Genomic DNA, 25318 nt, shown 5'->3' with positions numbered 1-25318 from the left:
CAGAGTTTCTCTCTCTCAATTTCCCTACCTTCAACCTTCCTAATTGTAAATAAACCACCATAAAAGTCATCCTGAATTGGTTCTATTTTATTTTGAAACCGAATTAATCGATTTCTGGTGACCATACCTTAACTATCTAGTCCAACCATAATAATTCCCATTATCCCCTCTTACAGGAGCTAGACTATTTGCTCTGGCCTTCGCTTTACTCAGGTAAGGTTCCAGAAGCCCCAGCCAGAGGGTCTAGAAGAAAATTAAACAAGGATTCCAGCCATGCTGCCTTCTCCTCCAAGATGGGGTGGGGGGAGGAGCAAAGTAAGTAGGATGGATATAGATAAGTGGTGGGTTGAATATCAGAGATTTAGAAGGAAAAAGGCCCTACCATGGGGCAATGCCCTCTTGATATCTCTAACAATTGGCATTCTTAGGGGAACTCTAATGATAAAATTCTCTGGAGACTGTATATTTCTTTTTAATTACTTATTAATAAGAGAGAGATAGAAAGAGAGAGAGAGATTGAGAGAGAGAGAGAGAGAGAGAGAGAGAGAGAGAGAAAGAGAGAGAGAGAGAGAGAGAGATCACCAGGCTACCCTAACTAAAAAAATCTTTCATGATGCCCCGGCTCAGCTCCAAGCTATGCCATGCTGCCCCAGTTGCAGCTCCCAACCACAGCTCAAACCCCTGACTAGGAGATGAGCCAGAAAGATAAAATGCTCCAGAGAAGGTTGAAAGAATGTGCCTGTCCTGGAAGAGAGAGAGCCAGTACTTCTTCCCCAACTGCTTGTAAAGTCCATTTCTACAACTCTTGAGGATCTCTAATTGGACAGTTCATGTCCTGAATCCTGACTTCTGGAGATGTTACTTGTCATACAGGTATTTGTAAAGGTATTTCCACCAGCCTTTCAGGACTCCTTTTGTGTACTTAAGCCATCTGTGTGCTTAAGAGAACCTCTTCCAGGAAGCCACAGTATGAATATGCAACCAGTCCAAGGATGAGACTATAAAACAGAAAATTCATACAGAATAAAGTAAAAAGGAAGTGGGGAATCAATGGGGCAAACCCTATAAGGCAGAGTAAAAAGTGCTTAGAAAGGACAGCCTAGAGTGGCTATCTTGAAAGCCTTTGATTGCATGAGGAATACAGAGAAAACAAAGAGACCAGAAAATTATGAAGATCATGAATCAGATAATAAGGGTATAGATTAGACAGAAAGGATGGATAATAAAGAAAGAGGAATATTTTTTAGAAAGAAGCACAAAAAAATGAAATATAAAAACTAATGAATAGGACTAAGTGAAGGAAAAGAGAGGAAGAGGGAAGCTACTTGAGTAACTGAAAGAAAAAAAAAGGATAGAGCTAGAATTATATAACCAGATAAAAGCAGGAAAAAAAGAGAACAAATTTAAAAAACTCTAAAGGGAGAAAGGTAACAAATGAGAAGAGGGAACAGAATAAAGAAAAGAGAGCTAGTAGGAGCAGTGCCATATTTTTAAAAGATTAAAGTTAAGCAACTGAAGAAACATAATACTGTAGTTATAACAGAAGAGGGAGGAAAATCACAATTTGGGGGGGAAACCAAATATTAAAGACAGATGGAGGAAAATATAAGCCTAATTATTGTAACATGAAATATGAATGGATTAAATGATCTAATAAAACAAAAAAGAGTTAGGCTTAGGAAAAAAGTTTCCACTTGGGAGGAAATCATATCCTTATGTTTTTAATGTATGTATGTTATACATTAAATATACATTATATATTTAATATACATTTTTAAAAAAGGGTAGCTAGGTGACATAGTGGATATAACACTAGGCCTTAAATCAGTATGACCTTTTCAAATATGGCCCCAGACACTTCCTAGCTATATGACTATGGGTAAATAATTCAATCCTATTTGCCTAGCCCAGTAATGGCAAACCTTTTAGAGATTGATTGCCCAAATGGTACCCTCATGCTGCATGTGAACCCCCTGCCTTACACCAGGACAGGGAAGGGAGGAAGTACTCGTAATAGGCTGTTGGGCTGAGGAGTGGGTGATGTGAGAAATGTCTTCAGGTGTGGTGGAGAGGAGGAATGGAGCAGCCCCCTCCAGCATGTGTGCCATAGGTTCACCAACATGGGTCTATCCTTTGCTTGCCCTTCTGTGTTAAAGTTGTTATTAAGACAGAAAAGTAAGAGTTTTAAAAAGTAGAAAAACAATTATCTGAATATACACTTAAGAACTAGAAGACTGGCAAATAATCAGACCAACCTAAGAGAAGATATTAAAAATCAGAGGGGAAATAGATAAATTAGAAACAAAAAAAAATTCAAAGAAATGATAAATAAAGCTAAAAGATAGTTCTTTGGAAAGTCTAATAAAATTGATAAAACTTTAGCTAATCCAAATGAACAAAAGATAGTAAATAATCAAATTAATAAAATAGTAAATGAGCAAGGCTACATCACAGCAAAACTAGAATAAAAGTAAAGAGAACATATCATACACAAGTAAATGAAAACAAAACTGAGAATGTAAAAGAAATGAAAGAATACTTTCAAAAATATAAAATTGCCAAACTATTAAAAGACCAGATAGTAATCTCAAATAACCCAATCTTCCACTAGGAAAGAAATCTATCTGTAAAGGGAACCACCTAAGGAAAAAAAAAGCCTCTTATTCTCTTACAATGAGCAACATGGAAGTATGTTTTGTATGATAATACATATTTAACCCAGATCAAATTGTTTATTATCTCTGAGAGGAGGGAGTGAAGGGAGACAATTTCAATCTTATAATTTCAGAAAATGTACATGGAAAATTGTTATTACATGTAATTGGAAAAGTAAAATGTCTTTTAATAAAAAATAAAAAGAAAAAACACTTTGATCTGATGGAGTCCTGGAAGAATTCTACTAAAAAATTTAAAGAATAATTAGTACCCTTGTTAACTTAGAAAAAACACAGAACTATTAAATAGTCAGAAAAGCCACTCTTTAATTAAGGGAAAGGGGGAACAGGGCTGATTAGGCCTCCACTCAGAGCCACTCCACGTGCCTTATGCAGAGTCGAGGTTTAACTCTGCTATGCTCTGCTCTCTGACTGGCACTAGATGAGGACTCCAAGGAACAAAAGAAATTGGGGAACTTATATACTATTTGGGAAGATCCAGGGGCTGGGAAAGATGATTGACATTATCATATTGACCAGATACAATCAAGCCTGGGAAAGGAATCCTAGCCTAATATTTATGTGTATTGCTTCCCTCCTTTTTGACACCAATATTTTGCCAGATTTTCCTTATGACCTAAATTCTTCCTCCTTTTTGGAAAAGGGACCTCTAATCTGCTAACCTCATTCACAATGGCTAAAAATTTCCATTTGCCTTATCATTCCCATATTCTAGGCCTTGCCTTTCTAAGGCTCCTTCATCATATGATTACAGAAAATTGCTATAACAGGAGAAAAGTGGGAACTTAAAATGAGGGAGAAAGGCTCCCATAATTTGGAATATTAATGCCATGCATAAGGCGGTAATGATCACCAGTCAGTCACCTGTAGAACTTGACAGAAACTTAGCTTAGCCATTTCTCAGCCTTCCATTCGCCTTGTGACTGCATCCATAACCAATTTCCTCCATAGCATTTCTTTTCCCAATTCCCATACAATTCGCCCTTAGATGGCAATTCTCTCTAACCATGCTCAGGGTTTAAAATAAACTTTCTTTGCTTATTAACAATTATTTCTAGGCTCCATCAATTCTTTCCTAAATTCATCTGATACTACTTTGAGACAAACACATTCTGTAATACTGAACTAGCACTCTGGAATCTCTGCTGTGAATTCTCAAATCTAACAGATATTACCTTCAAGCCTCTTAACAAAGTAAAATGCTACTATTTTAAATTTTACCTGCTTTAGTTAAATTTGGGGAATAACTCTTCTTTCTAGGCTCTCTCCTTATAAAAGGGATTTTGCTCAAGGTAAATTTACGAAAATGCTCAAGTTTTTATCTGCTACGGAAATTTGAAAGGCCAAATGAAAGTAATTAAGAAAGGCGATACTTATCAGTTCCAGTGACTTCTTGGGGCTCCTTTGGATTTCTCATAGGTGTCTTCTTCAGAGAATCTTTCAGATTCAGATTTCTGTCCATGCTTTTGGCTCCTAAGAACCATCTTGAGAGATGAAAGTGCTCCAGGGGTTGTGAATAAAATCCCTTTAACAAGCCATATAGCAAACTTGACCTTAATAAATTCTAATCACTTCATCCCCACTCCAGAACTGGGGTGGTAAAATGCAGGGCATTCCTAGCAATTTCTTAAGAATTTTCCCAGATGGGGAATTCCTTTTTCTAATATCGGTCCTGTGCCCATGATCATCTATCAGAAAAATAATGCTCACAAAATAAATAAATACCAAATCGGATTAGTTCTCTCCACTCGAAAAGGAAAACTTAAAGCTAATTCACTATAGGAACCAGGATTCCCTGGTCTTTTTAAAACAAAAACTTATCTATTGTAATGGTTGTACTCTGGAAATTTACCTTAAAAACTCCAAAAATCAGGCTATAATTCATGATCTCTTTTATAACCCATAAACTTCTCTCAACCCAAAACTTTGGATTACTAAGGAAAAGCTAAAAATTCCTTTAAATCAGAATACCTATCCAATTCCCTTCTATCTTCTTACTCTGTCCTTGGCTCCAAATTACCTTTCTCTCAGCCTGGCCTCAAAAGCCTTCCTTTTGGCCTAAGGCTAAAGCGGCTCCTTCAGAGGAAAATTGTTGGTCAGTTTAAAATCCTTCAGTTTCCTTCCCATTCAAAGCCAAGCCTTTCCTCAACTGTGTCTTGTCATTTTGCAATCACACAATGACCAAAAATGAACTGTCTTTACTTCTGAACACACGCTAATCAGAAAAACCTTGCTCTATGGAAACAAATAACAACTTGAAAAAATATGAACTTACAGGACTCAAATGACAAAATTAAGATCTAGAATAAATGCATCTTCTTTTTCAACATTATGAAAACATTAAGTGCACTTGGTATACAGTATTTCACACATTATACCAAAACTGGGAAGAAAAGGTTAGAATTTTAAAGTTAGGAATTTCTACACCTCCTTTTACCCTTTGTTGAATGGCCTCCTATCCAGATCACCAGCTCAGGTCCCGACTCTTCAGCTTTTGGGAGGAATTAATTGTTAACACAACTTTAGACATTTAAATCACAAGCTTTAAGGTTATTAGTGAATCCTTTTTTAAAACACCTCACAAATACAATATAAGCAAAACCTCGAGGAAATGAGAACTCCAGAACTTAAGTTCTTTAATCTTCTGTGAGAAGCTCTTTTGTAAAAATTTACAACCATTTAAACCTTAAACCCTTAAACCTTGGCTTTTCAGTTCATGAAGCAGCTTTCTCCATTTAATTGACTTAAATGTACCTTCAGGCTTCCCCACTCCAGCTCAGCTTCCCATTCAAAGCTTTCAGCCTGCCATTCACACCTCTGAACTACTCTCCTTGCTTTTCTACTCCAGACATGCTTCACCCACCTTCACATGAGACAACACACACACACTCTAATACCTAGTCACACTCGGAGCTTGTAGTGGGTTGAACTAGACTCCATTTTGGCCAGCTTACCTTGGGATTGGACTTTGTTGCAGTTTGCCATTTATCTAGATATTTTGCATGCATTAGGCCCATACTTAAAAAATACCGTAAAAAATCTCACTTGCTACAGAAACGGCAACCTCATTAAACCAACAAAACCAACAATCACCTAGTCTGGAAGATTGCTCTCCAACAGAGTCCATGACGTGTGCTGGCGAAAGCCTTTGGGAAAGTCGGAAGGCCAAAACAGACCTGGCGAAGATCTGCAGAGGACGAAACAAAGGCCGTCGGAGTGACATGCACCCAGCTGGGGGAAGTTGCCCAGAGCAGAGTCCATTGGCGTGAGATGGTTGCGGCCCTATGCTCCTCTTGGGAGCCAACAGGAACAACAACAACAACAGGCCCATACTTTGAAAACATATATCTTGCTGCCATATTGGTAGGTGGTTCTTCGGACTGCTGGTTACTTCCACCTCCTGGGGCCACAGATTTACTGTTCCCCATTTCTTCCAGACGCCCCCGGGCTGGTTCTGGTTATGCGACTCTCTGTGGATCCACGGACTGTCACCTAAAACCCCGCTTAATTAAAGAGTGGGTCACCCCCAAATACACGCAACTGAGTCACTTTGCTCCGAGAGCCACTTGCCTGGCCCCTCCGCTAAGCAGATTCCTGACTCAACCCCAAATGTACTGTGTGGGTACCTCACGTCTTGGAGTCCTTGTTAGCAGGGCAGCTCAGGCTGCTGGGACTTCGGATCTTGGTGGGACCTCCATTTGTTAACTTAGAAAAAACACAAAACTATTAAATAGTCATAAAACCACTCTTTAATCAAGGGAAAGGGGGATTAGGGCTACTTGGCCTTTTATGCAGAGCTGCGCCTTGTGCAGAATCCAAGAATTGAACACTGCTTTGCTCTGCTCCCTGACCCCACTGGGAGTGCCACCGCGTGCCGGAAGCCATCGAAGCTGTGAGGTTAGCACGGCTACTCACAAGCTCTGACAATCCAGCATGGCAGGTTGTCAGGAGGATGGAAATTGCACACTCAGTTTACCCTATGTGACTCTTTTTACAGTGACATTCACTTGTATTGAAATTATTGCAATCAATATCCTTATCCGGCTCAAAGGAGACATAGAAAAACAGTATAGTTCGTGGCAAGAACAATCACACTCACAGACTACACCATATCCCAAAATAAACCCCTGTACAACCCCCTAGAGTATAGAAATTTCCCCTAGAATCAGCCCAGCAAAAAACCAGCAGTTAGTGAGTTAATACAAATTTCTAAAGTTCCCAACAAGAAAATACCTGGCCTGGGTTTGTTCCCAAACTCCTACAGACCAAAGAAACAGTGAAACACAAGGAAATTATGGCAATGACAAATTAGCACGGAATCACCCTACCAGAACTGTATTCTTAGTAACCTTATAGCAGAAAGAACACCATGGGAACAAAACTTGGACCAGACTGATATTATTGTATCTTACTGGATGTAATCAACTACCACATCTATCTCCTTGATTGATGATGGGAATGAATAGTATAACGTAACTATATACATAATATAATTAGTTAAAATATAATTAACTATTATTAGGAACTGATGTACTTGAACTTTATGGATGGCTGAAAAGAATAAGTTCCAACTAAGCCACCCCGTAATGAATAATTCTTGACAAGCTTGCTTCTTTGTTTAACCACAGTAAGATAATTAGTAAATGCCAGTCGTGTGATGTTTCAAAAGTTAATATGTGATTTTGAATGTATGGGAAGAAAAAAAAACCGTATGAGATCATAAAGAAAAGAGGGTATAAAAATAAAAATCAGTAGATGGCAAAAAAAAAAAAAAAGCAGCCTCTGCAAATTGACTTGCACTCTGGCTCATTTTCATTTCATTCTTCGCCAGGTCATCCTACCTCCAGAGACCCAACCAAGTGAAGAGCGGGCTCTTCGCAACCGCGCTAAATGATGACTCCAAAGAACAAAGGAAATTGGGGAGCTTATATACTATTTGGGAAGATCCAGGGGCTGGGAAAGATGATTGACATTATCATACAGACAAGATACAATCAAGCTTGGGAAAGGAATCATAGCTAGAGGCTAGGGTGTAAGGGAAGGGAATGCTTACACAATGGATACTAAAGGATGGTCCCTGCCCAGGTTTGTCTTCCTGGGACAGGGTCTCTGAGTCTGCAGCTACTAGCCTGAGATTCCCTTCAGGGTGGATTCTCACAGGAACAGGGAAACACAAGCTTTGGGGGTCTCCAGCCTACAAGCTATTTCTAAAACTTGGGGTTCATCAGATCTCACTAAGCCACAAGTTTGGGGTCTCTAGATTCCACATTGACACCTGAAAGACAGGGAATTCTCTCTACCTCCAGAGAAAGAACTTTTGAAGTTATCTTTCATATCAGTGTATCTTTGGTTTTATTTAGGAGTTTTTATTCTCTTACAATGACCAATATGGAAGTGTGTTTTGCATGACAATAAAAAAATGGGATAAAAAGTGTTAGGCATAGACAGATCATTTAAAAAATAGCATAAAAAGTACCTGGCTAAGACCCAAAGCAACCATTGTATGCAATGAAGAGACACTAGAATATTTCCAATATATATGAGAGTGAAGCTGGGATGTCTGCTTTCTCCACTATTATTTGATACAGTTCTGGAAATGTCAGCAATAGCAATCACAAGAAGTAAATTAAAGGCCTAACAAAAGATAAAGAATACAGACAATTATCCTTGTTTGCTGATGACATGATGGTATACTTGGAAAATTCTAGGGAATCAGTAGATATTGATTTGGACAATAGCATCAAAAAAGTTGCAGGATACAAATAAATGCTTATATCAACAACACTTATTTAATAATAACAAAACACAAGAAGCAATAATAGGAAAATCTCATTCCAAATAACTACAAATGTATAAACTATTTGGGGATTAATCTGCACACAAAAGACTTGTACAGATGCTATTACAAAGTATTCTTTAAGGAAATAAAGAATGTAACCCTAAAGAAGTTACTTAACCTTAATTGCCTAGCCCTTATCACTCTTCTGCCTTATTGATTCTAAGAAGGTAAGGATTTAAAAAAAAAAAAAAAAAGAAAGAACCACTTAAATTTGAATAACTAGAGGGATATTCAGTGCTCCTGGCTAGGTTATGCCAAAATAATAAAAATGTTAATACTATCAAAATTAATTTACATTTTTAATGCTATGCCAATAAATGATCAAAGATAATACTTTTGATGAAATAATAACAAAATTCAATTGGAAAAAGAGAAGTTCTAGAAATGGAAAATGATGAGAAGAAATGAAAGAGGAATAGGTCTTCCAAACCTCGAATTACATTATAAAGTAGCAGTCATCAAACCCTTTTGGTATTGCTCAAAAAATAGAGTTACATTGATGGAAAATATCCAACAAGGAAGATTGAGAAGCAATAGAACTCAAACTCAGTGTTTGATAAAGTGGAGAATATAAATTACATAGAGGAAAACTCCTTATTTAATAAAAACTGCTGGGAAACCTGGAAAGAAGTCTGGTAGAAATTAGATTTAGACCAACACTTTATACCACACTCTACAATATATCTTAAATACATATGTGGGGTGGGAGGGGCATGCAGCTGGGTAGCTCAGTGGATTGAGAGCCAGACCTAGAGACCATAGGTCCTAGATTCAAATCTAGTCTCAGACACTTCCTAGTTGTGTGACCCTGGGCAAGTCACTTAACCCTCATTGCCCAGCGCTTACCACTCTTCTGCCTTGGAACCAATACAGAGTATTGATTCTAAAATGGAAGGCAAGGGTTTAAAAAAAATTTTTTTTAAATAAGAAGCTTCTACACGGATGATTTTAATGCATCCAGGATAAGAAAGGAAATAATGAAATGGAAGAAAAGTCTTTGTATCAAATTTCTCAAGAGTTTGGTATCCAAGATCCATAGATAATTTATATACACATAATATATAGAAATATATCACATATAAAAATGATTACTCCCTAATAGATACATTGTCAAAGTTTAAGAGCAAATTGTTTTCAAGTGAATAGCAAAGTATTCATTACCACATGAAAAAATGTTCCAAATCACTGATAAAAAGAGAAAGGCAAATTAAAACAACCCTGAAGTTTTAGATCACATCCAGCAAATTGGTAAAAATGACCCCCCCACAAATTGCAACAGTCAACAATGGTGGGGTTTGGGGAAGATAGGTACAGTAATATATTGTGGGTAGAGCTGTAAAGTGGTATAGCCATTTTATATCTGTCAGCTTGAAATCTGGAGATCCCAAGTTTGCCCCTACCCTTTGAGAACTCAGATACCAGGCACAGCTGTTTTGGGCTGAACTCTAGACGTCAAAGTGTTTGGGGATCCTAGTTTGGATGGATTAGTAGATACAGTCAAATGTTGAGTACTTTTATTTGTTTTAGCAGCTTCTCCCATTGAATTAAAGTCTTTTCTCAGGAAGCCCAGCTCTTGGTTTGACTCTTTCCTTTGTATTCATTATAGATGACTGCTCCCTGATGCTCTAGCTGCTGGCTGTAGTCCCTTTGAAGGCTGCTTGCAGCTTGTCTATGCATGCTTTCTGTACCAAGTTCTCCAGAGGGTATTGTAAGGAATTAAATTAAGGGGTTGCACTAAATATATGAGAATTCTAAATTAATATCATGGTCACTGACTTTAAAAATTAACACAGATTTTTAGCAGTTTTATTTACAAAAAGAGGGAAAGAGTAAAAGTAGAGAAATGTAAAAGAAGGGTGAAGATATCTAACCTAACCCATTAAATATTTGCTCTAGCACGGGGTTCCACTTCTACAGGGCTTATTAACCCCAGCTGTATGGCCCAGTGATGAATTAAACAAGAGTTTCACCCATGCAGCCTCCTCTGAGAGGGAGGCCTCTCTGGTGCTAATCTCTCCAGAAGCCAGGAAAGGAGAGTCAGCTTTTTTTACTCACCCAAGTCATATCTCCAAACTATAGTCCCAGTTCATAGGGGAAGATCCAAAAGCAGTCTTACCAGAAGCAGTTCAAGTTGCCAGCAGGTCCTTCCAGCTGAAGATTCAGAATGAAGACCGCAGACCTCTTGGACAGGAAATTCATCATCTTTTATAGTCCCTTTTTTATATCACTTCCTGTCCCTTCCTCCACTTTACGGGGACCAATTGTAGTCTTTAAAGTTGCTTAACACTGCCCAGGGGACAGTCAGTCACTTCTGGAGGTGTATCTCTCTTTAGTAAGTGGTTTATGAACCTCCCCTACTTAGTGTTAAATAGGGGTGTCTTCCCTTTTGGTTGATTAAATTTAAAAGTAGGCAAGGAGAGAGTCAATCCCATCTTTGCAGTATAAAAAGCTTCTAAGTTCTGTCACTCTGGAGAAAGCATCTAGCCTGGTGTCTTCTCCCAGGGAAATGTTCCCAGAGTCCCCAAGGTGTAGGCCCTTTGTAGTTCTTGGTGCTAGGCTCTGTGTAGTAACTGATTATTGGACCTATCCTTTTCCTGATTAAAGATTTGGTTTTTTTTTTAATACTTTAGTAGTTCTGTGTTATTTCCAATGGTATATCCAATTGGAAAGCAATTTGGAGTTATGCGAATAAAGTGACTAAAATGTCTATACCCTTCAAAACAAGAAACTCCCTTACTGGGCTTATACCTGAAGATAATCATTGATAAGAAAAAAATCTCCATATTGTCAACTTGAAATCTGGAGACCCCAAGTCTGCCCCGGTCCCCTGAGAATTCACCCTGAGGGAAGTCCCAGACTCAGCCCTTTCAGACTGAACTTTGAACTTTAAAGTACTTAGGGATCCCAGTCCAGGTGGGATTATATACCAAAATCAAATGTTAGGTACCCTTTTATATTAGTAGTTTCTCCCATTGTATCAAAGTCCTCTCCCAGGTAGCCCAACCCTTGGCTGGACTCATATCCTTTTGTATTCATTTTAAAGCATCAGCCTCAACCTGATAATCCTGTCTTAGACTTTTCATTTCCTTGTACCCATGGTAATGTCAATCAATCATACTTCCCTGACCTTAGTTCCCCACATGATGTATAAATTCCCCAAGTTTTATTGTTCTTTAGAGAATCATTTAGCAGGTGTATTCTCCCAGGGATAAGTCGCCAGGGTGTTGACTCTGTGTAGTGTATCGCTCTTGGCTCTGTAAGAATGGGCAATTACTGGATGTGTCTCTTTTTCTGATTAAATATTTGATTTTTCTGAGTTAACAATATACTCCAAAATATTTATAGCACTATTTTTCTAATGTTGCTTCTTTTTTTTAATTGATTAATTAAGAAATGTTTTCCGTGGTTACATGACTCATGCTCTTTCCTTCCCCTCCTTCACCCCCCCCCCCCCATAGCCAAGGAGCAATTCCACTGGGTTTTACATGTGTCATTGATCAAGACCTGTTTCCATATTATTATTATTATTATTAGTCTACATCCCCAATCATATCCCCATTGAACCATGTGATCAGGCAGTTGTTTTTCTTCTGTGTTTCTACTCCCACAGTTCTTTCTCTGGATGTGGATAGCATCTTTCTCATAAGTACCTCAGGAATGTCTTGCATCATTGCATTGCTGCTAGTAGAGAAGTCCATTACATTGGATTGTATAGCAGTATTTTTTTTTATGGCAGTTAAGAATTAGAAACAAAGTAGGTGCCATTAATTGGGGAATGGCTAAGCAAATTGTGATAAATGAACATAATGGAATACTATGTTAATATAAGAAATAATGAGAGAATGATCTACATAGACTGAGGCAGATTGAAGTCAGCAGAGTCCAGAAAACAAGTTATTGATATGGAATCTAGAAATCCCCAAACTTATAGCTTCCTGAGGTCTGATTACCTCCCAGTTTAGTTAGCTTGAAGGTGAAGACCTCAAGTTTGACCTTGTCATGTGAGTTTCCCTCTGAGGGAAAAACCCAACTTCATAAATTCAGATTAACAATAGACTAAATTAGGTTAGGGGTGTTAAGGACCCTTTTTGTCCCAGTGGCTTCTCCCCTTAGGCCAAAGTCCTTCACCCAGGCAGCCCAGCCCTTGGCTAGATCTTTCCTTTTTGTGTCCATTGTAAAGTATCAGTCTCCTCCCTGTCCCCTGCCCCCCCATAAGCCTATTCAGGACTCCTCATTTTCTTTGTTGTCATTGTAAAGTCAATCAAGGATACTCTCCCATCTTCAGTCCTCAGTATACTAAAAGAGTATATAAGCTTCCCAGTTTTCTTGGCTCTTTGGAATTGTCCAATCTAACCCAGTTAGCATTCCCAGGGGTTAGTGGCCAGAGCAATCAGACTCTGTGTGGGTGTGTAGCGCCATTTCCTTAATTAAAGAGTGGTTTTTCTGACTATTTAATCGTTCTGTGTCTTTTTCATTTTAACACACTAGCCACAGTAATTGAAACAATGTAAGTGGAAAGAATGATACACCGAAAATCAAGAGTAAATGCAACCCGTTATAAAGACCAAATAGGGTTTGATTACAAAAGGGAAAAGAAAACATTCAACATTTGATTGAAGTGGGAGCTCCACAGGGGTTCTACACTGCACATGTTTTCAGCCTTTTTTAATGAATCAATACGTTGTACTGACTTTTTTCCTCCATAAAAGTAATATTTATCATATAGGATGGCTCCTTGGAAGGGGAGGGGGAAGTTCCATGGAAACTCTAGCAATTTAAGAAACAGAAAATAACTATTAGTCTAAAAGAGAGAGTGAGATGATTGGCCTGACAGCTCAGGTGTCTCCTCTGAGCAAATCATTTAATTCCTCAATACTCCAAACCCCTCTGTGAAATGTTTTTGTTAAAGAGGTTCCCATCTATATAGGAAAGGGTTTATCTCATGGAGAATTCCCCAATAGTAATGAAGTCACAAGTTCAATAAGAAAACATCATCTGCTAAGCTTGGCCTTCAACTGACTCTCTTCACCCAAAAAAATGCCTTTATCTTTTGCCTTAGAATCACTACAGTGTAAAGATTCTAAGGGAGAAGAGTGGTAAGGGCTAGGCATTGGAGGTTAAATGACTTACCCAGGGTCATCCATATAGGCCATGTCTGAGGTCGGATTTGAACCCAGGATCTCCCTGATCTCTAAGTCTGACTCTCAATCCACTGAGTTACCTAATTGCCTGCTCCCTCCCCAAACATTTTTGAAAATACCTGCTGAGTACCTGCCTGACACTCCATGTTTAAGATTCAGTGACAAAAAGGAAATAATCCCTGCTGTCAACTTGAAATCTGGAGACCCCAAGTTTGCCCCGGCCCCCTGAGAACTCAAGTACCAGACACACCTGTTTGGGCTGACCTCTAGACCTTAAAGTGTTTGGGGACCCCAGTTTAGGTGAGATTAGTAGACATAGTCAAATGCAGAGTACTTTTATTTGCCTTAGAAGCTTCTCCCATTGTATTAAAGTCCCCTCTCAGGAAGCCCAGCTCTTTGTATTCATTATAGTTGACCACCCTGATGTCCCAGCTGCTGACTGCAGCCTCTTTACAGTCAACTTGTAGCCTGTCTGTGCATGCTTGCTGTACCAAGTTCTCCAGAGGGTATAAAACCCCCCCAAGCATCTAGCCTGGTGTCTTCTCCCAAGGATACGTTCCCAGAGTTCCCAGGGTGTGGGCCCTATGTAGTTCTTGGTGCTGGGCTCCATGTAGTGGCTGAATATTGGACCTATCCCTCTCCTGATTAAAGACTTGGTTTTTCTGACTACTTTAGTAGTTCTGTGTTATTTCCAAGTTAACACTGCTTTCAAAGTGCTGACATTTTATGAGGGAGGAGAGGAAGAAGTGTATTTTCTACCTTTTCTGGGAGATGTGATAAATTGGTTGCTTTTTCATAATGGTTTTTTTTACTGATTTATTTTTTCTTTTTAAATTCTTTGTGGTCAAGGATATCTCAGGAGATGAGCAAGGGAAGGATAGATGTGATCATGAAAGAGCATAGATTTTGTATATGGAAGGTTCCACAAAGACAATTTTGTCTAACCTCCTCATTTTACAGATGGGGAAACTGAGGCCCAGAGAAACTAAATGACTTACTTAATAAGGTCATGTAGGTAGTGTTAACTTTAAAAAAACACAGAACTATTAAATAGTCAAAAAGCCACTCTTTAATCAAGGGAAAGGGGGAACAGGGCTGATTAGGCCTTATGCAGAGTGAACTCTGCTTGCTCTGCTCCCTGACCCCCTGGGAGTGCCTCCTTCTTCAGCCTCTATCTGGAACCAGCAACCTAAGATCTACAGTCCTCCCACTGTACGGGGTGAGCTATGGAAGGGGCTACTTACAATGAATACTTAAGGATGGTTCCTGCCCACTGTGCCTTCCTGGGAAGGGGTCTTTGATACAATGGGGAAGACTACCTTAGACAAAAGGATATTTAGCATTTACTCTAGGGTCCATTTACTCTAGTCTGCAACTGCTAGCCTGAGATTCCCTTCAGGGTGGATTCTCACAGGAACACTAAGCACAAGCTTTGGGGATCTCCAACCAACAAGCTATTTCTAAAACTTGGGGTTCAGCAGATCTCACTAGGCCACAAGTTTGGAGTCTCTAGAATCCACCTCAACAGTAGTAAATATTAGAATCAGGATTTGAATCCAGGTCCTTAAGACTCTGGTCAACCTTGAAAAACACAGGACCACTAAAGTACTTAGAAAGAACAAGTCTTCCTTCACTTATCACATGTATATGGGTATGTGATTTGAAATTTTTAAAAAATTGCTCTATAGCAAAAATGAATAATATGGAAATAGGCATCAAGTGATAACATTTGTACAACCCAGTAGAATTGCTTGTCAGCTCTGGAAGCAGGGAGGGAAGAGGGGAGAGAGAGAAAATAAATCATGGAACCATGGGAAAATATTTTTTAAACAAATAAATAAAAGAACAAGTCTTTAATCAAGACAAGAAAGACAATGTTCTGATCAGCCACTATACAGAGTCAATTGCTAGATACCACACAGAGACAAGGCTCTGGGACTTTGGGAACAATGTCTCCAGGGGAAAAGAACCTCCAAAGGAGATTTTCCAATGAACTGAAGAACTTGGGGTCCTATAGACACTATGGGAAATATAGGACAGGAAGAAAATACTGACTGGTTTCAAGCAGGCTTGGGAAAGAGCCTGAAGCCAAAGGCTGGGATACCAGGGAGTGGCCTAAGATACAATGGGAGAAACTTCTAAGACCAAAAGGGTGCTTGAGATTTGTGCATTTCTAATGGAATGGAACACTGTACCCCCAAATTGTAGTTTTTCAGGCCATATTGGTAGCAGGAAAACTCCTTTGCTTCCTTGCATCCTTGTGACTACTGACCCTAAAATAGCCGATAACACCTGATAAGACCCTTCTAAGAAAATTGGGACATTAATGCATTGCTGGTGGAGTTGTGAATTGATCCAACCATTCTGGATGGCAATTTGGAACTATGCCCAAAGAGCTCTAAAAGAATGCCTGTCCTTTGATCCAGCCATACCACTGCTGGGTTTATACCCCAAAGAGATAATAAGGAAAAAGACATGCACAAAAATATTTATAGCCACACTCTTTGTGGTGGCAAAAAAATGGAAAATTTTTTTCATAGGGGAATGGCTGAACAAATTGTGGTATCTGTTGGTGATGGAATACTACTGTGCTCAAAGGAATAATGAACTGGAGGAATTCCATGTGAACTGGAATGACCTCCAGGAAGTGATGCAGAATGAAAGGAGCAGAACCAGGAGAACATTATACACAGAGACTGATACACTGTGGCACAATCGAATGTAATGGATTTTGCTATGTCAGGGCCTAAAATATTTCCAGCCTGTTCAGTAAGCTGCTTCCTGAGTCTCCTGGGCAAAAAATTGCTTCCTGGCCCTCGCCTTGTTCAGTCTCCTGAAACCCTCAGCCTCAAATGGTTCCCAACACATAAATGTCTTCCTTATCTCCCCCCCTATGATAGGCCTAAAATTAACCTCCAGGCCAAATAGTTCCCAGCACATAACTGTCTTCCTTATCTCCCCCCTTGGTGGACGATTGCCAGATGCTTCCTGACCCCTGACACTAAACACCCCTTGATGGATGGTTGTCAGATGCTTCCTGACCCCTGACACTAACACCCCCTTGATGGATGATTACCAGATGCTTCCTGACTCCCTGATCTTAACATCCCCCTTGATGACTTATGTTCCAACCCCCTTCTCCAGAAATCCTATAAAAACCCTTGGCTAAGGAAACCAAAGGGTCAGTCAGGCAAGTCTCTCTCTCTCTGCCTACTGATCCTAGTGTCATGCTAGTCAATAAATAGGCCTCTTCTTGCGTATTGCATTGTCAGTGTGATTCCTCCAGCCATGACCGAATATGGGCCCGAAAATCTGGGTCCAACAGCTACTAGCAGCAATGCAATGACCCAGGACAGTTATGAGGGACTTATGAAAAAGAACACTATCCACATCCAGAGAAAGAACTGTGGGAGCAGAAACACAGACAACTGCTTGATCACATGAGTCGATGGGGTCATGATTGGGGATGTAGACTCTAAACAATCACCCTAGTGCAAATACCAATAATATGGAAATAGGTCTTGATCAGTGACATGTGTAAAATTCAGTGGAATTGCACATTGGCTATGGGAAGGGGGTGGTGGGAGGGGAGGGAAAGAACATGAATCTTGTAACCATGAAAAAATATTCTAAATTAATCAATTATATAAAATTTTCCAAAAAAAAAAAAAAGAACCTTCTGAGTCAAAAGGAAAGTCCCCTAAGAGGATTATCCTCCTTGGATCATCCTTTAGGTCTTGAGAAGGTCATAGAGATATACCTCCAGGCTATGCCTTGAAACCATAAGGTTGGATCTAGGATATCTATCTGTCCCCCTATGTCTTCAGGCTGACCCCCATCAGATGACCACTCTCCCTCCTCCCTTCTGCCTGAGCACACCATCCTCAAGTCACATTCGCCTATTGTAAGAGTATAAAGACCCCAGAAATGATGTCTTCTGGGAGGCAGCTTTCCATCTATGCTGGCCTCTTGGCCAAATTCAATATTACCTTCTAAATTGATAAATTTCTCTTTTTATTTCTAAGCTAAGTTTTGGAGTCTTGCATTCTTACAAGGGGTACCCTTCCCAAACCCTGGATGAGTTCACTTCAAGCTCCTACAACACTATCACTCCTATTCAGGATGTTTAATGGATGCTGGGTGGTCCATTGTTCAATCTAAGACAAGGTAGGTCTGGGAGTTCCCTTAAGACAAGCTTCCAAGGGACCAAGGCAAACTAGGGGATTCCATAAAACCAGGTTCAATACTTGAAACCCTCTTTCTACAGTCAAAAAACACAGAACCCCCAAAGTAGTTGGAAAGAACAAGTCTTTAATCAAGACAAGGGAGACAAGACTCTATCGGCCACCACACAAAGTCATGCCAAGATACCACACAGAGACAGGCTTTGGACTCTGAGATCACTGTCTGGGAAAATGCACCTCCTAAGCAGATTTTCCCATGAGCTGAAGGACTTGGGGTCCTATAGACACTCTGGGGGAACTAAGGACAGGAAACACACAGACTGGTTATGTAGAAGCTCAGGTTAGAGGTTGTAGTCTGAGGCTGGGGTACCAGGAAGTGGTCTAAGAGAGTCTAAGAAGACAAAAAGGGTACTTGAGGTTTGATTATCTTTATCACTCCTATTCAGAGTGCTTAATGGATACTTAATGGTCCAATGGTTCAGTCTTAGACAAAGGTCTGTCTGGGAGTTCCCAGAAGGCAACTTCCCCTGGGACCTTAAAGGTAAATTTGAGGGTTCCATAAAACAAGATCTTCACTACCACATCATGCTTTCTAACTGATGGACAGCTAGATGCAAGTGTCCTATTTCAAATTCAACCCACCAGAATCAAAGCTGAACTCCTCATTTTGGCCTCCTAGCCTCAGTTTCCCCATCTACAAAATGGGGCCAGTGAACCACCCAGCCATACTTCCCAAGGTTGTTTTGGGGGAAATGCTGTGTAAGCTTTAAAACACTCCAGAAATGGCAGGTGCAGTTCTTTGGCAGGCTGCTTCCCCCATCTGGGCTTTGGTTTCCTCATTTGTCAAAGGAAAAGCATTGGGTCTGGCCAGCAGGGTCCAGTGGTGGCTAATGGTTGTGAAAGGTCCCCCCAGTGTATTATTATTCTTGGCTCTGATATTGCTGCCAGGATTCCCTGCCCCAGACTGTGGAGACAGGAAATCTCGGACACACCCCAGGGAGGTGGGGAGGGGCCAATTTAACCCTCAGAGTTACTATCTTTCCAGTCCAACCTGGGAAACAAAGTAATGTTTGCCTCTGTTCCAGAACAGCCAGACTGAACGGCAGGGAGACCTTGGTCCTCTGGGAGAATGCAGAGGCCACTCTAAAGGGTAAGAACCCTGCCGGTTGATCCCTTTGCTGTCCAAGAGGTAAAGTAAGCAGGGACTGAGCTGGACCCATCCCCTCAGTGCCTGCTTGGGGGGGGGGGGGGGGACAGGGAGGCAGCAGGTGCCACCCCTGGCTCCCAGCCCACACCTAGAAGGCATCCTCTCCTTCCAGAGAACCCAGAACCTAGCTTCTGGTCCAGGCTGACTCTCTGGGTGACTCTACCCATCCCTTCCCCCCTCTCTGGGCCTCAGCTCAGCTCCCTTAGAAAAGGAAAGTTGGGCTCTGTGGTCTCTCGCAGGCCCCTTGTTCTAGTTCTACCCCTTTGTTCTATTCCTATATCGGAAGAGAATTTATAAAGCTCTCTCCGACGTGGTCTGGTCCTCAAGGCAAGCCTTCGCTGGACCCAAGGAAGAGAGCTGGGCTTGAGAATAAGGGGAGGAGCTGCTGCAGCACTCAGCTCTCTTGAAGAGAGCCCTGGGGATGTGGAGATAGCCTAGGAGACAGCTGGAGTGTTCTGGATGGACGCAAGGACCCAGGACTGTCGGAAAGGCTGGGGTGGGACAAAGTAAGGGCTTCCTTCACCCTCACTCCGTAGATTCTGACTCTCTTTAGCTCAGGATCCTAGATCTAGGCTTCTGTCCCCAAAATCCATTCTCCTTTTTCAGCTAAGGCAGGACAAAGGCAGGACAAGAGGAGGCTGTGGATTGATGGCCGGTCAGGAAGAGCTAGGTTCAAATCTCACCCCTAACACTAACCGTGTGATCCTGGGCACCTCTCTGAGCCTTGGGCAACCCTCTGTGGGTCAGTTGGCCTCCAAGGAGAGTACTTTGAGCAGACAAAAAATCACAGTTCTTTGGATATCTTGGTGCTAGGAAGGCAAGACAGTACAGGGAAGAGAGTGAGGGTGAGTTAAAAGGTCTTGATTTGAATGCCAGCTCTGCTAATCTGCCTCCAACCTCCTTCCAGTCAAGCCTGTTATGAGTAAGATTAGATTAGCTATCTAAGCAGTAAGGGTTTTGCTTGAAGCACTGTCCTCTTCTCTTGTTCTTTCCTTAAATGTCACACCACACAGGATCCTGGGGAAAACAGGATGCAAGGTGTCCTTTGCTCTGAGTTCTCCCAGGCTGGCAACAGTTTTGTTTTTTTTTTTAAACCCTTGTACTTCGGTGTATTGTCTCATAGGTGGAAGAGTGGTAAGGGTGGGCAATGGGGGTCAAGTGACTTTCCCAGGGTCACACAGCTGGGAAGTGTCTGAGGCCAGATTTGAACCTAGGACTTCCTGTCTCTAGGCCTGACTCTCACTCCACTGAGCTACCCAGCTGCCCTCTGGCAACAGTTTTTGCCTACCACTAATGGAGTCCACACACAGCACAGATAGACTTCCTCCTCCTTCATTCCAACCTGGAATTCCCAGCTCCAGCTCCTTCCTGCTAGGTACTTCCTAATCAATATATAATCAATACCTAATAACTAGCTAATCTAATCTTACTCATAACAAGCCTCTCCTGATTCCTCCCTCCCCTCCTTCCCTGCCTCTCACAAATTAACTTGGGTTTATTTTATATATGTAATATGCTTCATTACCTGTGTATATGTTTATATCCATATTTCCTCCCCCTCCCCCCCCAACAGAATGTGAACTCCTGGAGGACAAGAGGGGTTTCATTTTTGTCTTTCTATACCCGGTGCCTAGGACATAGTAGATGCTTCATAAATGCTCTTAACCTTGAATAAATTAATCTTTATTTTATGCCTCAGTTTCCCCAACTATAAAAAGGAAACAAGTAGAGGGGGAAGTGTGGAGCAGCCAGGAGAGCCAACCTAGAGTCAGAAGGTCCTAGGTTCAAATTTGGTCTTACACTTCCTAGCTGTGTGACCCTGGGCTAGAATCCCTAGCCCTTTGTGCACTTCTGCTTTGGACCAATATCCTTTCTATCCATTCTAAGACAGAAGGTAAGGGGGGAAGGGAGGAAGGAAGGGAGGGAGGGAGGGAAGGAGAGAGGAAAGAAGGGAGGGAGGGAGGGAAGGAGAGAAAGAAGAAGGGAGGGAGGAATAGAGGGAGGGAGGGAGGAACTGGGAGTCATAGAACTTAAATTTGAGCCCTACATGTATGATCTTGGGCAAGTTATACTCCTGTGGCCTCAGATAAGATATGTAAAAGGCCAGGTTATGGACGTTATTACTTATTAACCATTATAATTGACATTTGGATGCCCTACACAGGGCAAACTTCTGTTTAATGACTGAATAGATGTTGAATAGCCATAGCAGGTTAGGGTAAAGAAAACAACCAACCAACTACCCTGTGGATGTTTGACACCAAAGATGTCAAAGTCAAATTGAAAAAGGGCAACTAAACCCTACTTAAGGATCCCTGCCAAATATAGACTTTCAAAAACCACATCTTGACATTATCTATGTTTTATTGTATTTTAATTTCTGTTATTAAATATTTCCCAATTCCCAATTAATCTGGATGCATTCCAGAATGTTGTGGGTTGTGTGGTGATCTCCCTTTTGAGTTTGACACCTCCATCTCAGTCTCACACTGTTATAGTTGATTGATATATTGGTTGATTTTTTCTCCTTTTTTCTGTTAAAAGAATAGCTCCCTGGGGAATTTGTAAGACCTGTTTGGAAATTAAGCAGATAAGGGACAACTAGGTGGTTCATCGGATAGAACACCAGGCCTTGAGACCTGAGGACTTAGGTTCAAATCTGGCCTCAGACCCTTCCTAGCTGTGTGACCCTGGGCAAGTCACTTAACCCCCATTTCCTAGCCCTTACTCCTTTTCTGCCTTGGAACCAATACATGGTATTGATTCTAAAATAGAAAGTTAGGGTTTGTCTTTTTATTTCATTTTATTTTATTTTTAATAAAAATCAAGCAGATATAGAAGCAAAAGATAATTAAAATAATTTTTAAGTGGGGGGGGAAAACCTGACCATAGCTCAACCACTGGAAATCAGGCTGGGGATTCATTTGATTCATTGTCCTTATTTGAAGAAAGAAAAGAAAAATGACCTCTTTAAGAGAATCAACAGAAACCCGGAGAAGTCATGTGATTTGCATGAGGTCATGTTTGTTGTTGAGTATTTTCAGTCATGTCTGTCTCTTTGTGACCGCATTTGAGGTTTTCTTGGCAAAAGATCCTGGAGTAGTTTGCTTTTTCCTTCTCCAGCTCATTTAAAGATGAGGAAACTGAGGCAAATAGGATAAAATGACTTGCCCAAGGTCACTCAGCTAATGAATATCTGAGGTTGGTCTTGAACCCAGGAAGATGACTCTTCAAGATTTCAAGACCAGCACTCTATCCACTATACCACTTAGCTGCCCTGCAGTAGATGTAGCTGAAGACTAAGTAAGGACTCCTCCTTGGGTCTCATGTTTTCATAGGTGAGATGGGTTCAGCCTGCAATCCAGGGCTAATCCAAGGGAACACTTGAGATAAAAGATATAAGGTCCTTATGGGAATGAGACCAACACTCAGGGCTAAGCTGATAAAGGTTTAACTGCCAGGTCCTCAGCTTCTCCAGGCCTTCTATGGGAGAGAAATTTAATTTGCATTATTATCTTTTCTTTTTTAAAAATTAATATTATTTACATTTTTAAATCTTTATCTTCCATCTTAGAATCTACTGTGTATTGGTCCCAAGGCAGAAGGGATAGGCAATGAAAGTTAACTGACTTGCCTAGGGTCACACAGCTAGGAAGCATCTGAGGGTAGATTTGAACCCAGGACCTCCCTGGTCTCTAGGCTTGGCTCTCAATCCACTGAGCCACCTAGTGGCCTCTGATTAAGAAGATCGATTAAGAAGATTCATTTCCCGGTATTTTAGCTCCTCTGCCCTCCCCATGCCTGAGAACCACCATCTGACAAACAGATATGTATATAGAGATTGTGTTTCATGCTTCCATTTTTCAGCTCATTCTCTGGAGGTGAACATTCACAAGTTATTCTTCAAATATTAAATCTGTAGATTATATATATATATAAAATGTTCTCTTGATTCTATTTGGGTCACTCTTCATTATTGCATGTTGTTCTTTCCAAGTTTTAAAAAAAAATTAATCTGCTCATCATTTCTTATGACACAATAGTATTTCATCACAATCACATACCACGGTTTTTTTAGCCATTCCTTAATTGATGGCCATCCCCTCGATTTCCAGTTCTTTGCCACCACAAAGAGAGCTATTATAAGTGTTTTGGAACATAGGAGTTTTCCCCTTTTTCCCTGATCTCTTTAGGAAATAGATCCTGCAATGATATTTGTGAATCTTAAGTTTTATAGCTGTTTGGGCATATTTCCAAATTGCTCTCCGAAATGGTTGGATCAGTCCCTACTTTTCCGAGTTTCTCCATCACTTTCTTCGATCTGGCAATCAACAAAACTAAAAATCAAGTTCTCATTCTGAGGTATCAATGCTCACTGTATCTAATCAGCTCTCAGACCCATACGAACTGATTCTGGCACGCCTCTGCCCGCACCTGATCAATGATGTGTTTTGTCAATGTTGAGGGCTATCTGCTAGAGCCTTGACTGGGGATTATGGGATTTCGAATGTCCCTTGTTCCTCCCCTTCCCTGGTCAAGCTTTCAGAAAAACAAGATAAAAGACCGAGAAAACTAAGCCAAGACAGAAAGAAGGGATTGCTTGTCAGAGACGAAAGGGACAAGTACTGAGGAAGAAATTAAGGCCCAGGTAAGAGAGATGACTTGTCCAAAGCCACACAACAATTAATGGCACAGCTGGGAATGGAACCTGGGAATTACAGAATCGCTGAGTTTGAGAATTGACCAGGAAGACAGCAGTCATCCATCCCAACCCATTCCTAAAAGGAATCGTGATCACTGAGCCTCTGCCTAAAGGTCTCCAAGAAGGTTTTTCTGTTTCTTCCTCCTAACAGAGATCTGGAAAACCCTTTCTTCAGCTTCAGTATTCTAGAGAGATAGGGAGGGCTTCTCAGAAAGGAGAAGAGGAAGACTATGAGCTTGGGCAAGTTCTTTTGTGTCTTCCCGTTTTCCTCCTCTATGGAATGAGGGGGTTGGATTAAATAGCTTCTGAGACTTCTTCCAGCTTTAGGTCTATAATCTGATGATGCTAAATCATTTGGCTTCCCTGGGCCTCAGTTTCCCCATCTATAAAATGAGAGAGTTGAACTAGATGGCTTCTGAGGCCCCTTCTAGCTTCTTTTATGGCCCATACTGAACTAATAGTCCCAGATGGCCAGAAACTGCCTTCATCTTATTTTATTTTCAGCTTCTGGTGGCCAATGGGCAGGACATAAATTTACTTCAGTAGAATTGAGGGTCCCAATTTTGCAGATTTAGAGTTGTGGGGGATAGCCTGTGGGGCCACCTAATCTACCCCTCAGAAGAGGAGGGCAATGTAGCCCAGGGAAGAACTTGGACTACTTCCTCAAGAGTCTGAGTTGGGAGTTAAACCCAGGTCTTCTGTTACCGGTCAGCTCTTTCCAGTGTGCCCCAGTGACCCTAAAAGCCATGGGCCAGTGACAAGATCAGTGTGTGCTGGAGTAATCAGGAAGACTTAGCTGAAGGGTGGGACCTGAAACTAGGACTTGAAAGGTCTTAAGTCTAAACAATCCCAGTTTAGTTCTTTAACTAATCCTCCCTCATACAGCATGATTGATGGTATTGCATTCATGTAATACCTAGGAACTCTTTTGAATGGTTATCACAGGACATTTCCCTTCCCCCCTCCATACCTCGGATTTATTTATTTTTTTAATTTAAAAAATTGATTAAGATGGCCTCAGACACTTCCCAGCTGTGTGACCCTGGGCAAGTCACTTGACCCCCATTGCCCACCCTTACCAATCTTTCACCTATGAGACAATACACAGAAGTTAAGGGTTTAAACAAACAAACAAACAAAAAATATTTTAAAAAAATTGATTAAGAAAATTTTTCCATGGTTACATGATTCATGCTCTTTCCCTCCCCTCCTCCCACTCCCCTCCCACAGCCGACACGCAACTCCACCTTCGGACTTATGAAGTTGGTTGTTTGAACCCATCTTGTGAGACTTTCCATTATCTCTGTTGAATTGCATCTGATTTAAGTTGGCTCATTCATCAAACCGGTTGAGATGTTTTTAGACCCTGATTGTCCTCTGCCTCCATCTTGCTATCAAGCCATCACTGGCTCTGCTTCGGATCCGATTCCTCATCCAGGCCCAACTGCACTCGACTGGACTGGGTTTCCCTAGCTTTTTGAAAGAATAGCATGAAAAATCTTGGCTATAGCCAAGCTAAAATCAAGAGAAAGCACACTTATGACAGCACCCTACCTGCTAGTCTTGTTAT

This window comes from Gracilinanus agilis, chromosome 5, assembly GCF_016433145.1.
Source record: "Gracilinanus agilis isolate LMUSP501 chromosome 5, AgileGrace, whole genome shotgun sequence".
Classification (NCBI taxonomy): Eukaryota; Metazoa; Chordata; class Mammalia; order Didelphimorphia; family Didelphidae; genus Gracilinanus; species Gracilinanus agilis.
Note: the sequence above shows the minus strand (reverse complement) of the source record.